The sequence below is a fragment of the Choloepus didactylus genome, chromosome 7, assembly GCF_015220235.1.
Source record: "Choloepus didactylus isolate mChoDid1 chromosome 7, mChoDid1.pri, whole genome shotgun sequence".
NCBI classification, from domain to species: Eukaryota; Metazoa; Chordata; class Mammalia; order Pilosa; family Megalonychidae; genus Choloepus; species Choloepus didactylus.
The window spans coordinates 30,264,118-30,282,104 of NC_051313.1; positions in this window are offsets into that span (position 1 = coordinate 30,264,118).

Consider the following 17,987-nt stretch of genomic DNA (forward strand, 5'->3'; position numbering starts at 1 on the left):
TGATTTTCTAATTGTGCTATTAGCTTGTTCACCACTTAACTGTCTTTTCAAGTATTATTAGATTCGCCAGATGGAAAAAAAAGACCTCTGCTACCAGGGCGTAACTTACTTTTTATGCCCATTATCATTTAGATGAACCCCTTGTAAGCAATGATTTCAGCATGACTCATTTTAATAGCATATAAAACCATCACCTTTTAATAGAGTGTGAGCGGGCTTTTATACCCTCAGGTAAAATTTTATAAATAAATGTGGATTTTTAAATTCTAATTACAATTACTTGCATAAAGTTGAAGTCAATGGACTGATTATAATCATTATTGTTTTGACTTAAACATTTAAGAGATGCCATCATAAGTTTCAATATGATAACTCTAAAAATTTCATAAAATATTGCCAGTCAATAAAAGCTGTTAAACATGTAAAATGAACTGTGATATTATAAAGCTCTTGCATAGTTAACATACATAAGACGCTGCCAATGCAGTGGCTAGAACAGGACTAACAGTGAGCCTGCCAGAATTTAAGTTGTTATAGGCCAGATAATTAAACCAAATGAAATGAAAAGATAAAAATGCTTTGCACTGAGAAGTTTCTTTGGCTGTCATCTTTAACTCCATAATCATTGATTAGCAAGAATATGAGTAGCCAGGAATATTTTTAAATTTAAAAAAGAAATAAAATGCAAATTTTCAAGGTGGATTTTACTTTTAACCAGTAATATTGGGGTTCCATTAATAGTAATTGATAGTGACTATGTTTGGGGGGTGTACAAGTTGTATTTGGGGGTGTGCTTTGTAAATGTATCTGAAGATTTGTCTAAACCTGCCTATTACAACTGTAATGTAATCTCACAATGAGCAAATGGATGACTTAGACGGCAACAAATTAAAAACAGAGTGGGGAAGAAACAGATGTTTCAGGCAAGAGGGTTTCCCTCTCTGGGCCTTGGCTCTCCTCGGCTATAAATCAGGGATCATCAAGCCTGCTATCTCATAGGATGGGTGTAAAGAGCTAATGAGGTCATGTATGGAAAATGCATTTTAAAAACTAACTTTGCCCATATTTATTTCTAATATCTATCCATCTCCCCAAAGATTCCATGTCAAAAACATGTATACAAACTGTGAAATGTGAACAGCAATCAACTTAAACAACAGAGGGTTTTAAAAAAGGAGATCACTCCTGTTAAGGCAGCTTACATGGATTGGCTGGAAGCCCTTCTATACAAAACATGCCCTCCCATTTCCCTCTGGTAACTGAGGCTGAAGTTCCCTCTCGTTCTCCTATAAAGATCCCCATCCCCACAGAGAGAGAGAGAGAGAATGTGCAGTAGCTTTCCTAGGAAGTGGGTCAACTAATTCACTCTTAGAAAAGAATTGTACTAAAAAGTGACAAATAGTCTGCTTCAAAAGGATAATAAATAGAGCCAAATTCTGTTAAGTTCTGCATCACTTTCCTTGGCAAAGCAGAGAATGGCACCGTTCTGTTTTATTGACAGTTCAGATCTTCATGCCTTTTTGAGAAATCACTTTGCATTTCCCTTATTCCCACTCCAGTTAGCTTTCTAATCTATTTCTCATGAAGCCAGGCGTAAGTGATAAGGTGGTGGGTTAATTTATACTTAAATATTAAATAATCACTCAATGATGGCAAATATCTTAGAGGTCTGCACTAGAATGTTGGTGCTGCTAAAATATTTATAAATAAGTATAAATGCTTTTCCAGATTTCCTGATATCATTCAGTATTTGTTAATTTCTGGATCTCCCAACTTTAGGGATTATTTCCCATCAGTGGAAATGGAAATAAAACTGAAACTCACATAATGCATATATATCTAAGATTCTTTTTATTAAAAAAAAACTTTTCCATTAAAAATATATTTCTCCACTCAGTCACAACTCTACAACTAGATACCACTTCCCAGTCACTTGAATGGCTATAATAAAAAAGACAGATAATAATAAGTGTTGGTGAGGATGTAGAGAAATTAGAACCCTCATACATTGCTGGGAGGATTGTAAAGTGGTGCAGCCACTTTAGAAAACAGCTTGGCATTTCCTCAAAAAGTTAAAGACAGAGTTACCTTACCATATGTCCCAGCAATTCCACATCTAGATAAATACCCAACGGAATTGAAAATATGCTCAAAACAAACACTTGAACACAAGCATTCATAGTGGCACTCTTCATAATAGCCAAAAAGTGGAAACAAAGCAAATGTCTACCAACTAATGAATGAATGAACAAAATGTCCATACAATGGAATATTATTCAGCCATATAAAGTAATGAAGTGCTGATTCATGCTACAGCAGGTATGAACCCTGAAATCATGAAACTAAATAAAAGATGATGGAAAAAAAGGTCACATATTATAAAATTCCATTAATAGAAAATGTCTAGAATAAGCAAATCCACTGAGTCAGAAAGTAGCCTAGTTCTGGGAGGGGAAGGGGGATGGGCAGTGATAGCTTATGGGCACAGGGTTTCTTTCCGCAGTGATGTAAACTTGCTAAACTTAGATAATGGTGATGGTTGCACAGCCCTTTCAATGTACTTAAAATCGCTGGTTACACTTTAGAAAGTTAAATGTATAGTATGTGAATTAAATCTCAATAAAGCTGTTATTTAAAATAATAGCAACCACTGATGACTTTTGGAGAAGTTTCTACTAATCTCTTATTTTTTCTTATTATAGTTATTTTTTATAGTTGTGATTATTTTGTATTTATAATCTCTAGCCTGTTTTTCACATACTTAAAATTTTTAATTGTGCCATCTTTTTACAAACTCATCAGAAACATAATTTTAATGGCTATGTAATTGTTTATTAAGATCATTTACCACAAAAATAATAGGTAACCATTACTGAGTGCTTAGCACAAGCTAAGCATTTTTCTGAGCCCTTTATGTGTATTATATAACCTAATACTTACAACAATTTTATGAGGTCATTGATTTTATTATCATATTTTATGCAGGAAGAAACTGGGGTTAAATTAATTACCCAAGATCACATGGCCAGTAAATTTGTGGAGTCAACATTCAAACCCAGACAACCCTGCTCTGGAGCTCGAAAGTATAAATAACTAAGTTTCTGCTGTCACAACCTATTGTTTTCTTTACTACACTTTGCATTATTTTACATTAAATTGTTTCCAGTTTTTCACCATTACAAACAATAGGAATTATCCTTGATTGATCAATATTATACTTCCTCTGGCTCTTTGGAAAAGTCTTGGTTTAATTAAAAACAGCAGACCAGAGCCATCTATACCCAAAAGACCACATAAAATAAATCAAAGGGCAAACAGCCTTTTGCCTTAGGATCTGAGTTATCTTTGGTGTCACTTAATCTTTTCCTGACTCTGGGTGGACACTGCCCATAAGGCCCGATGGTCAGCGTCTGCTTGCCCCTCCGTTAGCTGAGTCCCTGACTGATGCTCATTCCAGGAGCATCAGCCATGCGTCTTCCTCTCAACCCTTTGCCTGCTAAACCTGCACTGAGAGTGGACCCCATGGGGCTAGTGAACACTTGGGTCCTAGAAAGGCTGAATCAACTAGATTAATCACAAAGAAGGAGGAGTCAAGTCCTCCACTTCTTAACCATGTTCAGTAGAGGCATCAACCTCTGTCTCAGTTTTGTGATCTGTAAAAGATGGTAATTGTGGTAGGTAGGGGACAATCCCAGCATGGCCTGCTGCCTTTCCCTGGGACCCACATACACCCTGTGTTCAGGACCAGGTCTGTGGGCCTGGCAGGGTGAAATACAATTGCCTAAGAGATAAGGGGACTGCCATACCATCCTTCCCTATCACCCCGAGCATATGTAAACATTCACTGGACCCAGTCTGACTCTGGTGGGCATGTTTTATGACATGAAGATCACAGCCTATTGGTATATCTCTCCCTGGAGGGGAGGGAGTAGGGTTCCTCCAAGGCGGCAGCACAGAAACACGAGAGAGGTGCTGCACATGGGAGATCTCCCTGAGACAGCCGCAGATTGAGACCCCCTGGCAATGGGGAACTGATGCCTACCAGTGAAGCTGACCTTGCCCTGTCTCTCCTCTGCATGAGTAAAACATTGTTCCACCCAGGGCTGTGTGGGTCGTTGTGGTGGTTTGAAGCTGTGCATACCCCAGAAAAACATATTTTTAAATCTAATCCATTCCTGTGGATATGAATACATTGTAAGTAGGACCTGTTGATGAGACTACTTCAGTTAAGGTGTGACCCACCTCATTCAGGATGGGTCTTAACCCAATTGCTGGAGTCCTTTATAAAAGGAATGAGATGATTGGAACCTAAGATGGCAGCTAGGAGAGACAGGGCAAAAAAACACCTCCATGAAAAATACTAGATTAAAGTGAGAAAGTGACCCAGAACACCAGTTCCAGCGATGCACCAGCTGGACAAGTTCTGCTAAATCTACAGGGACCGTGCACTTGATGAAACTGGGAGTCTCTGTTCTGAAACGAGTGAGTAAGCTGCTGAATATCTGGCAGCCACACTGCGGTGTGGGGAAACCATGGGTTGGCATTTGGAAGTGGACTACTTCTTTTTTAAAAAAACTCAAAAGCGGCTGCAGATATGGCAGTGAGAACCGCAGAGTGAAGCGTGGCGGGAATGGGCTGTGCAAACACCTCAATATCTGGCGTGGAAGACAGCCTTTTGCACACCTGCTGCTAATTGTCTCAGAGTGAGGAAGGCAGAGGTTAGCCAAAAGGGGAAAAAAACTACGCCCCTTGCAGCCATCTTCCCGGCAGGCTGGGAACGCTCTTGCCTGGCACCAGGGCCACAGCCCAGAGCTGCTCCAAGAAACCCAATGTGATGGGGGGTGTTTCTAATGGCACGTGCACAGGCCACAATATCGGGCCGGGACAATAGCTTTTTGTGTACCTGCAGCTAATTGTCCCAGAGCTGGGAAGGCAGAGCTGTGCAAAAAGGGGGAAATTAACACACCCCATATAGTCATCCTTACAGCAGGCTGGGAACATCCCTACATGGCTGGCAGCCCAGAACTTCCCTTGAGGGACAGTGCGCACTTGTGATGTAGCACAACCTTCCCTCAGCAGAGGCCCAGAAGTGCATGGCTTGGAAGAGGAACCCACTCAGAAATCCCAGGGACCATATGCCAATACCAAAGACTTGTGGGTCAGCGGCAGAGACAATCTGTGGCGAGACTGAAATAAAAGTTTAGACTCTTGCAACAGCCTTAAATCTCCAGGAACACCTGGGAGGTTTGATTGTTAAAGCTGCCCTCCTTCCCTAACCACTCAGACACATGCCCCACATTCAGGGCGGACAGCACCAACAACACACCCAAACTTGGTGCACCAATTGGACCCCACAAGAATCAGACCTCCACACACCACAAAGACAAAGTTGGGGAGAACTGACTTGAGGGGAATAGGTGACTCGTGGACACCGTCTGCTGGTTAGTTAGAGAAAGTGTATGCCACCAAGCTGGATATCTGACAAATTAGAGATTCATCTTTGAATAATCCTACATATCCTAAAAGAACCCTATCAAGTAAAGCAAATGCCAAGAGGCCAAAAACAACCAAAAATTTTAAAGCATATGAAAAAACAGATGATATGGATAACCCAAGCCCAAACACCCAAATCAAAAGATCAGAGGAGACACGGTACTTGGAGCAATTAATCAAAGAACTAAAGACAAACAATGAGAGCATGGCACACAATATAAAGGACATGAAGAAGAGCATGGCACAGGATATAAAGGACATGAAGAAAACCCTAGAAGAGCATTAAGAAGAAATTGCAAGAGTAAATAAAAAAAAATAGATGCTCTTAGGGAAATAAAAGAAACTGTTGACCAAATTAAAAAGATTCTGGATACTCATAGCACAAGACTAGAGGAAGCTGAACAATGAATCAGTGACCTCAAGGACCACAGAATGGAAAATGAAAGAACAAAAGAAAGAATGGGGAAAAAAAAATCGAATTGGATCTCAGGGATATGATAGATAAAATAAAACATCCAAATATAAGACTCATTGGTGTCCCAGAAGGGAAAGAGAAGGGTAAAGGTCTACAAAGAATATTCAGAGAAATTGTTGGGGAAAACTTCCCAAACCTTCTACACAATATAAATACACACAGCATAAATGCCCAGTGAACTCCAAATAGAATGAATCCAAATAAACCCACTCTAAGACATATTCTGATCAGACTGTCAAATACTGAAGAGAAGGAGCGAGTTCTGAAAGCAGCAAGAGAAAAGCAAGTCACTACATACAAAGGAAACAACATAAGACTAAGTTGTGACTACTCAGCGGCCACCATGGAGGCAAGAAGGCAGTGGCATGACATATTTAAAATTCTGAGAGAGAAAAATTTCCAACCAAGAATACTTTATCCAGCAAAGCTCTCCTTCAAATTTGAGGGGGAGCTTCAATTTTTCACAAACAAATCCTGAGAGACTTTGCTACTAAAAGTCCTGCTGTACTTGAGATACTAAAGGGAGCCCTACTGACAGAGAAACAAAGAAAGAAGAGAGAGACATGGAGAAAGATTCAGTACTAAAGAGATTCAATACTGGTTCATTAAAGGACATTAAGAGAGAGAGGGAAAAAATGTATCTGACAAACATAAACCAAAGGATAGGATGGCTGTTTCAAGAAGTGCCTTCATGGTAATAACATTGAATGTAAATGGATTAAACTCTCCAATTAAAAGACACAGATTGGCAGAATGGACCAAAAAATATGAACCATCAATATGTTGCATACAAGAGACTCATCTTAGACACAGGGACATAAAGAAATTGAAAGTGAAAGGATGGAAAAAATATTTCATGCAAGCTACAGCCAAAAGAAAGCAGGAATAGCAATATTAATCTCAGATAAAATAGACTTTAAATGCAAGGATGTTATGAGAGACAAATAAGGCCACTACATACTAATAAAAGGGGCAATTCAACAAGAAGAAATAACAATCATATATGTTTATGCACCCAATCGTGGTGCCACAAAATACAGGAGACAAACACTGGCAAAACTAAAGGATGCAATGGATGTTTCCACAATAATTGTGGGAGACTTCAACACATCACTCTCTCCTATAGATAGATCAACCAGACAGAAAACCAATAAGAAACTGAAAACCTAAACAATCTGATAAATGAATTTGATTTAACAGACATGTATAGAACATCACATCCCAAATCACCAGGATACACATTCTTCTCTAGTGATCACAGAACTTTCTCCAGAATAGACCTATGCTGAGACATAAAACAAGCCTCAATAAATTTAAAAAAATTGAAATTACTAAAGCACATTCTCTGACCACAGTGGAATACAATTAGAAGTCAATAACCATCAGAGACTTAGAAAATTCACAAACACCTGGAGGTTAAACAACACACTCCTAAAATAAATGGTTTATAATGTAGAATGCAGGGGAACTAGTGATAGAGAGCAATTAATGAAGGGGGAATGATAACCCAATAAAAACAGGTAAGCTATCGTGGGTAAATTTAATGTTCTGGGAATGTCCAGGAATGACTATGGTTTGTTAATTTCTGATGGGTATGGTAGGAACAAGTTCACAGAAATGTTGCTATATTAGGTTATTTTCTTGGGGTAGAGTTGGAAGTAAAGTAGTTATTTTAGGTTAGTTGTCTTTTTCTTACTCCTTTGTTATTGTTTGCTTGAAATGTTTTTTTATTGTATATCTTTTTAAAAAAATTTTTATATAGTTAATTCTGAAAAAAAAGTTAAGAGTTAATGACAATCAATGCAATATATGATACTGGAGTGGATATAAGAATGGAGGAGAAAAGCTCAAAGGGGGCATAAGGAAAAATTGGAATATAGAATTTAAGCTTTATATCCATATGAATTTTCTTGAATTAACTGCAGTTAAGTTAATGACAAAAGTGAATATCCTTGTTTGTAGGAAATGTACATGGAAGTGTTATGAATTCAAGGAGTATGATACATGCAACCTGCTCTCAAATGTTCAGAAGATGATAAAAGGGTAGATAGATAATTGATAGAGAGATAATAGATATAGTTGAAAGAAAGAGAAGGGGGAGGGAGGGAGGAGGGAAGAAAGGAAGGAAGGAGGGAAAAAAAGAGAAAGAAATGCACTGCAAAGATAGCAAAACGTAAATTTGGTAGATATGGATATCTGGGGGTGGGGGGTTGTTGGAGTTCTCTGTATGGGGTTTGTATTGTATTTGCAAATGTCCTATATGTTTGAAATTATTTCAAAATAAAAATTAAAAAAAAAAAAAAGGAATGAATAACAAGAGAGAGAAAGCCAAGGAAGCAAGGAGTTAAAAATCAGTAAAACCCAGAAGAGAAGGTTGAGACCAGCAGATGCCGCCATGTGCTTTGACATGTGGCAGAGGAGCCCAGGATCACTGGCAGCCAGGCTTCAGGAAGAAAGTATTGCCTTGATTTGGATATTTTCTCAGCCTCAAACTGTAAGCTAATAAATTCCCATTGTTTAAAGCCAACCAATTTCATGGTATCTGCTTTAAGCAGCCTAGGAACTAAAACAGTTGTGCTTCTGTGACAACTCCAACACCAGTATTGGAGTGGGTTGACATTGCTTTAGGTGTCTCACCTGCTGACAGACATTAATAACCCCACTGTATACTTCACGGGGTTGTTTTAAGGTTCACCCAAGACAAGGTAAGTGCTTCATAAACTGTAAAGTTAGGTGAGAATGAGCTATTACCTTTGAGTCACAGGCACGTTCCAAAGCACTGGGACTCCTGGCAGCCGTGACAGAATTGATGCACTGTCTCAAGGTGAATATGTGGAGAAGCCCTCACAGGTTAGGGAGTGATTATAAAATGTTGTATTCAAATTTTTTTTTTAATTCAATTTTATTGAGTTATATTCACATACCATGCAGTCATACAAAGTGTACATTCAATTGTTCACAGTACCATTATATAGTTGTGCATTCATCACCAAAATTAATTTTTGAACATTTTCATTACCACACACACAAAAATAATACGAATAAAAATTAAAGTGAAAAAGAACAATGAAAATAAAAAAGAACACTGGGTGCCTTTTTTTTTTTTTTGCCCCCATTTTTCTACTTATCCATCCCTGACTGATTTTTTTTTTTTTTTTTTTTTTAATCATCATTTTATTGAGATATATTCACATACCACGCAGTCATACAAAACAAATTGTACTTTCGATTGTTTACAGTACCATTACATAGTTGTACATTCATCACCTAAATCAATCCCTGACACCTTCATTAGCACACACACAAAAATAACAAGAATAATAATTAGAGTGAAAAAGAGCAATTGAAGTAAAAAAGAACACTAGGTACCTTTGTCTGTTTGTTTGCTTCCCCTACTTTTCTACACATCCATCCATAAACTAGACAAAGTGGAGTTTGGTCCTTATGGCATTCCCAATCCCACTGTCACCCCTCATAAGCTACATTTTTATACAACTGTCTTCGAGATTCATGGGTTCTGGGTTGTAGTTTAATAGTTTCAGGTATCCACCACCAGCTACCCCAATTCTTTAGAACCTAAAAAAGGTTGTCTAAAGTGTGCGTAAGAGTGCCCACCAGAGTGATCTCTCGGCTCGTTTTGGAATCTCTCTGCCAATGAAGCTTATTTCATTTCCTTTCACATCCCCCTTTTGGTCAAGAAGATGTTCTCCATCCCACGATGCCGGGTCTACATTCCTCTCCGGGAGTCATATTCCACGTTGCCAGGGAGATTCACTTCCCTGGGTGTCTGATCCCACGTAGGGGGGAGGGCAGTGATTTCACCTTTCAAGTTGGCTTAGCCAGAGAGAGAGGGCCACATCTGAGCAACAAAGAGGCATTCAGGAGGAGACTCTTAGGCACAAATACAGGGAGGCCTAGCCTCTCCTTTGCAGCAACCGTCTTCCCAAGGGTAAAACTTATGGTAGAGGGCTCAACCCATCAAACCACCAGTCCCCTATGTCTGTGGTCATGTTAGCAACCATGGAGGTGGGGTAGGCGAATACCCCTGCATTCTCCACAGGCTCCTCAGGGGGGCACTACATCTTTTTTTTTTTTTTTCCTTGTTTGTCTTTTTTCTTTTCTTTTTTTTTTTTTTTTTAACTTTCCCTTCTTTTTTCAAATCAACTGTATGAAAAAAAAAAGTTAAAAAGAAAACAAACATACAATAAAAGAACATTTCAAAGAGACCATAGCAAGGGAGTAAGAAAAAGACAACTAACCTAAGATAACTGCTTAACTTCCAACATGTTCCTACTTTACCCCAAGAAAGTTACATAATATAGCAACATTTCAGTGAACTTGTTCCTACTACATCCATCAGAAATTAACAGACCATAGTCATTTCTGGGCATCCCCAGAACGTTAAATAGCTTATCTGTTCTTCTTGGATTATTGTGTATTCAAATTTAATATGCTGCAATATGGCCTATTTTCAGCTTTCTACCCAAAGAACTAGCCAGGAAATAGCACCACAGACACCTCTAATTCAATATACCCTATGTGGATCTCATTATTTCTTCTTCCTTCTCCCTCTGTATTTCCTGTTGCTGTTAAGGGCTCCATTTAATCTATGCAGTTACCAAAACCAGAAATCTGGTCATCGTCTTGATCCCTAGTGGTCCAAGTTAAAAATTCCAAGAGAGAATTTCTTCCTTTCTCTCACATCCAAACTGGTCCACAGACTCGGGTTCCTGAATCCATATGCCCTGTCATCCCCTGGGCTTGGTTTAGGCTCAACAAGGCTCCTGCCAAGACATTTGCAATAGTTTCCCACTTGGCCAGCCTGCCTCTACCCCTTCCCTCTCTGATTCTGCAATCTGTAAGGCCTGAAGGATATTTCTAAAATGGAGATATAATCGTGTCTCCTTTTTACTTAAAAACTTTGAGACATTCCCATTTTCCAAGAGGTAAAATCAAAACATATAGAAAGACTTGCAGGGCCCATTGCACTCTGATTCAAGCCCCTTCCAGGCTCCCCTTCTGCCCTTAATCCCTCCGACCATCCCATCTTCAAATGCCCATTACTCTCCACAAAGGGGCTACCAATTGTTTTCAGTATATAGCATGCACTTTCATACCTCTGGGATTTTCTAAATGCTGTTCTCTAAGCCTGAAAATTCTCTCTCCTCAATCCTTCTCTGCCCTATGGAATACTTCTTACTTTCTAGATGCAGTCATTGTCACTGCCATGAATTCCCTCATAACTTCCACAGACAGTTGGACATTTCTTTCTTGGGGCTTACATAGCACTGTGGACAATTTTCACCTTGGACTGCTCTTATTGGGTTACCCATTTTTCTCTTCCACTAGACTGGGATTTGTCATAAAGAGTCTGCATCTATTTTTTGATGGTTGACTGCTGGTCATTTTCCAGCCCCACCACTCCCCTTTCCCCTTCTGGCCCCACATCTGGATGAGCCGATAAGGAAGTTTGTGCTCTCTCCTTTGGTGCTGATGGGAAATTCAAACTTCACAAAGCTCTGGCCTATGCAGGGCAATTCACCCTGAACACACCCCCAAATCACCGAAAACCCCAAGCCAGTCTTGGGAAGCCCAATCTGCTCTAACCAGAAAGCCTCAATCTGTGAGTAATAAACTTTTCATGCCTTCTTGCTGTCATTAGGGCCTCATCAGTCTTGACATCTGTTCCAGTTTGCTAATGCTGCTGGAATGCAAAACACTAGAAATGGATTGGCTTTTATAAAGGGGCGTTATCTGGTTACACAGTTACAGTCTTAAGGCCATAAAGTGTCCAAGGTAAGTCATCAACAATCGGGTACTTCACTTGGAGGATGGCCAGTGCTGTCTGGATAACCTCTGTTAGCTGGGAAGGCACATGGCTGGTGTCTGCTCCAGAGTTCTGGTTTCAAATGGCTTTTTCTCAGGACATTCCTCTCTAGGCTGCAGCTCCTCTTCAAATGTCACATTCAGTTGCTCTTGGGGTGTCTGTCCTCTCTTAGCTTCTCCAGAGCAAAAGTCTGCTTTCAATGGCCGTCTTCAAACTGTCTTTTACCTGTAGCTCCTCTTCTCATCTTCTGTGCATTCTTCACAGTGTCCCTCTTGGCTGTAGCAAGCTCGCTCCTTCTGTCTGAGCTTATATAGTGCTCCAGTAAACTAATCAAGGACCACGCTGAATGGGCGGGGTCACACCTCCATGGAAATTATCCAATCAAAGGTCTTGTCCACAGTTGACTAAATCACATCTCCAAGGAAATATCCAAAGGAGTCCAAAATCTAACCAACACTAATATGTCTGCCCACACAAGATCGCCTCAAAGATAATGGCATTTTGGGGGACATGATATATCAAACTGGCACAACATCCAAATCAAATTTTGGATGGGGTCCATCCAGCTTCTGTGGGGTGATCACAACAGGATGATTAGGAGTATGGGCTATATTTTATTCATCTTCCTAATCTCAGTACTCACAAAATAACATCAGCTGAATAAATGGCTATTGAATAACTATATCTAGATATTGTTGGAGTATTGTAATTTAATTTTATGTGAGCTGTAGAGTTAAAAATTTCTTTGTAACTTGTCGAAATATGATCGGTGGGAAAATGGGCACCATCGGACATATTTAGGAAAGAGAATCATTTGAAATGTTCAATAAATATCTATCTACAAATTAAAAGTAAGCAAAGGATTTGAATAGCTATTTCTCCGAAGAAGATATATGAATGGATGAATGGCTAATAAGCACATTAAAAGATATTTAATATCATTAACATTAGGGTGCAAATCAAAACTCATATGAGATACCACTTCACACCCAGTGGGATGGTAATAAAAAGTGTTGGCAAGAATGTGAAGAAAGTGGAACCCTCATAGAGTTGCTGGCAGGATCATAAAACAATGCTGCTGCTTTGGAAAACAGCTCCTCAAAAGTTGAAGATAAAGCTATATGACCTAGCAATCCCACTTGAAGAAAATTGAAAACATATGACCATACAAAAACTTGATCACAAATGTTCATAGCAGCATTAGATATAATAGTCAAAAAGTGGAGACAACCCAAATGTACATCAATTGATAAATGGATAAGCAAAATGTGGTATAACCATACATTGGAATGGTATTCAGCCATAAAAAGAAATGAAGTGCTGATTGATGCTACAACATAGATTGAAAACATTACGCCAAGTGAAAGAAGCCAGATACAACAGCCACATATTGTATGATTCTGTGAATATGAAAAGTTCCAAATAAGCAAATCCATAGAAATAGAAAGTAGATTAGCCATAGCCAGGGACTGGGGAATGTTCTGGAATTAGATAGTGGTGATTGTTGCACAACTTTGTGAATACACTAAAAACCACTATATTTTACACATCCAAAGGGTGAATGTTATGGTATGTGAATTGTATCTTAACAATATACACACATATACACACAAACGGATGTTTATAATATGTGTGGTAAGAGCTGCTCTCAAAGACCCATTAAGCAGACCGACTTTTGCCTTCTAGCATTTATAATCTAACATTGAGGAGACTGATTAAACGGGTGAATTATAGTGAAACACAAATGAACAAAGATTTTTAAAAATCTAAACTAGTAATAAAAGGCCTTTTAAAATGTGAACGTGAAACTAACATTATTAGAAGGAAGTCTAAAGGTATCCTATTACATCCTTTATGTCAGCTGAGTTAATTGCATAACTATTAAAAAAAAAAAATCCCCAGCAAGCCATGTGAAAACAGGTGAGGCTTAATTGTCATGCCAACAGATCATTGCCACCCCTGGGCAGTAGGAGATGCCAACCACAGCCACATGAGAAGCTATAGAAAAAACTGTAGGCAATGAGTTCATTGAGGGTAGAGATGATATATTTTCCTATTTGTGTGCTCAGAACCTACCAGACATAAACATAGGTATATTCAGAGAAATTCTTAGCCAAACCAGTTGAGCATCGTGTCAAAAAATGAAAAAATGTCATGGGAATGTTGCTGCACAGAGTTTCCATTTATCAGGGTCCAGACGTATGGTTCTTTAACAACTGAACACAAAGCATTACAAAGGACAGTGTTCATAATGCTGCTTGTCTACATATGGGTTTTTAAAGGAATTTGAGAGCTTTTTTAATTAAAATTATATATAACAGGGACCTTTAGAAAGGATTCCCATATCTACCACTTCAACATAACTATTTTCATTTTATATATTACTTTCAATCCTTATTCACATGAATACATATTTTCACATTAGAAATTACTATATATATATATATATATAGATTGTGTATTCTACTATTCCACATATCAAATCACAAGTCTTAGTCCATGTTTATAGATAATCCACACATTCATAATTTTAAAGAATCCATGTATCCTTATTTTATAATGTTGGGCAATTTGTGGGAGAAGGAGTGGGAAATGATTTTGTATTATTTATATTATTGTGTTTTTGCTCTTAATTCCATTGCATTGTTTCTATGAGTGAGATCCCTCAACCCAGAGATATACTTAAGCAAACTGGGAAATTTTGTCATCTTTTTTTTAGCCTCTAATTATTTTTATTAGAACCAAAAACTTCCTCACTAATTCTTTCACAACCAATTCAAAATAAGTTGCACATCTATAATTCAGTCCAGCCAAGAACAAGCCCTCCTTAAGCCCCTAGGGAGGCCATGGGCAAATGAGGCTGCCCTTAGGGGTTATGTTGTTTCGTTTTTGCCTCTTTGCTATTCCAGAGAGCCTGGCTGCCGTTTCCAGCAGGCCTTCCCAGCCAACAAGTCAGCACGATGATAAACCATCTCCATGTCTGGTTTGCTGCTCCTTTCTCCCAGTGGTGACAGGTTTTACTATTCATTTTACAGAACTGATAGGCTGAGGTTAAGAAGGGCAATTAATTGCTTCATTCCCCTGTAGAAATCCTCCTTCCAGCTCTGGGTTCTTGTTGCCCCTGGTTTACCTTTGTTTATTCAATAATTATTTACTGAGCCCTTCCTACACCAGATACTTTACCTGGCATTGGGGATGCAATAGCAAACAAGACAGATACAACCATTGTCTTCATGGGTTTTTTTTTTTTTTTTTTTTTTTTTTTTTTTTTTTTTAATCATCATTTTATTGAGATATATTCACATACCACGCAGTCATACAAAACAAATTGTACTTTCGATTGTTTACAGTACCATTACATAGTTGTACATTCATCACCTAAATCAAACCCTGACACCTTCATTAGCACACACACAAAAATAACAAGAATAATAATTAGAGTGAAAAAGAGCAATTGAAGTAAAAAAGAACACTGGGTACCTTTGTCTGTTTGTTTCCTTCCCCTACTTTTCTACACATCCATCCATAAACTAGACAAAGTGGAGTTTGGTCCTTATGGCATTCCCAATCCCACTGTCACCCCTCATAAGCTACATTTTTATACAACTGTCTTCGAGATTCATGGGTTCTGGGTTGTAGTTTAATAGTTTCAGGTATCCACCACCAGCTACCCCAATTCTTTAGAACCTAAAAAAGGTTGTCTAAAGTGTGCATAAGAGTGCCCACCAGAGTGATCTCTCGGCTCGTTTTGGAATCTCTCTGCCACTGAAGCTTATTTCATTTCCTTTCACATCCCCCTTTTGGTCAAGAAGATGTTCTCCATCCCACGATGCCGGGTCTACATTCCTCCCCGGGAGTCATATTCCACGTTGCCAGGGAGATTCACTTCCCTGGGTGTCTGATCCCACGTAGGGGGGAGGGCAGTGATTTCACCTTTCAAGTTGGCTTAGCCAGAGAGAGAGGGCCACATCTGAGCAACAAAGAGGCATTCAGGAGGAGACTCTTAGGCACAAATACAGGGAGGCCTAGCCTCTCCTTTGCAGCAACCGTCTTCCCAAGGGTAAAACTTATCTTCATGGGTTTTTAATTTGAAAAAACATTAAAATGAAATGTATAAACAAAAAGTATTTCTGGTTGTGATAAATGCTATGATGGAAATTAAAAGAGAGCTATGATGGAGAATAGCAAGGAATATTAACTTTTGGCCTAACTGAGGAAGTAGTAATTCAAGTGCACACTGAGGGAAGAGAAGGAGCCAGCCATACTAATTGCTGAGAGGAGAGTATTCCAGGCAGAGGAAACAGCAAGTACAAAGGCTCAGAGAAGGAGCTTAGTTCTAGGAACTACCAGAAAGCCAGAATGGCTAAAGTAAAGGGTTGAAGAGGAGACTGGTAAGGGATAAGATGAGTACGGTGGGCAGGGACCAGATGAAGACACTGCTCTCTTGGAGCCCTTTCAAGTCATGGCTGATTTTTTTCTCCCACACCCCACTGATCGCAGGACCTGAAGGTTGGACAGGGATTCTTATTGCTACTTTCAGACCCATTTTCCTTCTGCCTGCCTAGTTCCCCTCCCCCACTTTGAATCTCATGTTGTCGGATTATATCACCCACTACTTGTCATTGTAGCTGTCACCTACCACCCTCGGGCTCATTCCTCCTTGTTTTTAGCTCCTTGCTCAGTGTTGTTCTCCTTCCCAAAGCTGGTTCCCCTGCAGCCTTGTACATCTCAGTTGATGGCAACCCCATCCTTCCAGTTCCTTGGTCATCCTTGACTCCTCCCTTCCTCTCACACCCTTCATCCAGTCCACCAAGAAGTGCTGTTACCACTACCCTCAACATGTATCATCCAGAATCTGGCACATCTTATCACCCCATGGTCACCTGCTACCATCATCTCTCACCTGTATTGCTGCAACAGTCTCCTAATAGGTCTCCCTGCTTTTACACTTCCTCCTACATTGATCCCTTAAACATGTAAATTAAAGAGACAAAAATGCAATACAATAAATGCAATACATGATACTGGACTGGATCTAACAACTGAGGAGAAAAGGCTCAAAAGGACATTATTGGGAAATAAGAAAAAAATTGGAGTACAGACTATAAGCTTTATATAAATGTTAAACTTCTTGAACTTGATAACTGTACTTAAGGTGGTTACATAAATGAATATTCGTGTTCTTAGGAAATATACATAGCAGTATTAAGTATTCAAGGAGTATGATGTATACAACCTACTCTCAGATGTTTAGAAAATAGATAAATAGACATATAGACAGACAGATAGATGGACAGATAAATAGAATGATACGCTGTGGTGGATTGAATTGTGTACCCCGGTTTGGACATGTTCTCGGTCTTGGATCACACTCTGTTGAGTATGGACACATTGTAAATAGGATCTCTTGAAGATGTTACTTCAGTTAAATTGTGGTCCAACTGAATCAGTTTGTGCTTTAATTCAGATTATTGGAGTCCTTTATATGCAGAATGAAATTCAGACATAAAAGAGAAAGCTACATGAAGAAGCCAGAAATCAACAGAACCCAAAGGAGAAAGGAGAAAATGTTATCATGTGCATTGTCACATGACAGAAAAGCCAAGGACCAAGGATCACCGGCAGCCAGCCCCACAACACCACACTCTTCAGGGAGAAAGCATCACCTTGCTGACACATTAAGTTTGGACTTTTCCTACCCTTAAAACCATGAATCAATAAATCCCCATTGTTTAAGCCAACTCATTGTCTAGTTTTTGTTTTACATGCCAGGAAACTTAGACATGGCAAATGTGAAAAAATGTTAAAATTGGTGGATCTGGGTATGTGGTCTAGGGGCAGGGGTGGTGGTGGTGGAGTTCTCTGTATGGGTTTTGTATTATTTTTGCAACTGTCCTCTATGTTTCAAAATATTTCAAAATAAAAAGTTTAAAGGAAAAAATGTGAGTTATGTCATGAAACTTGTCTGTTCAAATCTCTGTGGTGGCTTTCCACTGAGAAAAAAACAAAGTCCCTATATTGGCCTATGTAGTTTTAGATGACCAGGTATCCAGTACTCACTGACCTCTAGCCACACTGGCTACATTAAATTCTAGCCACACAAGTTCCTTGATGGTTCTTGAAAACACAGACACATTCCTGCATTACAGCAATTTGAACCACCTGGATGTTCTCCCCCAGATTCCTGCACAG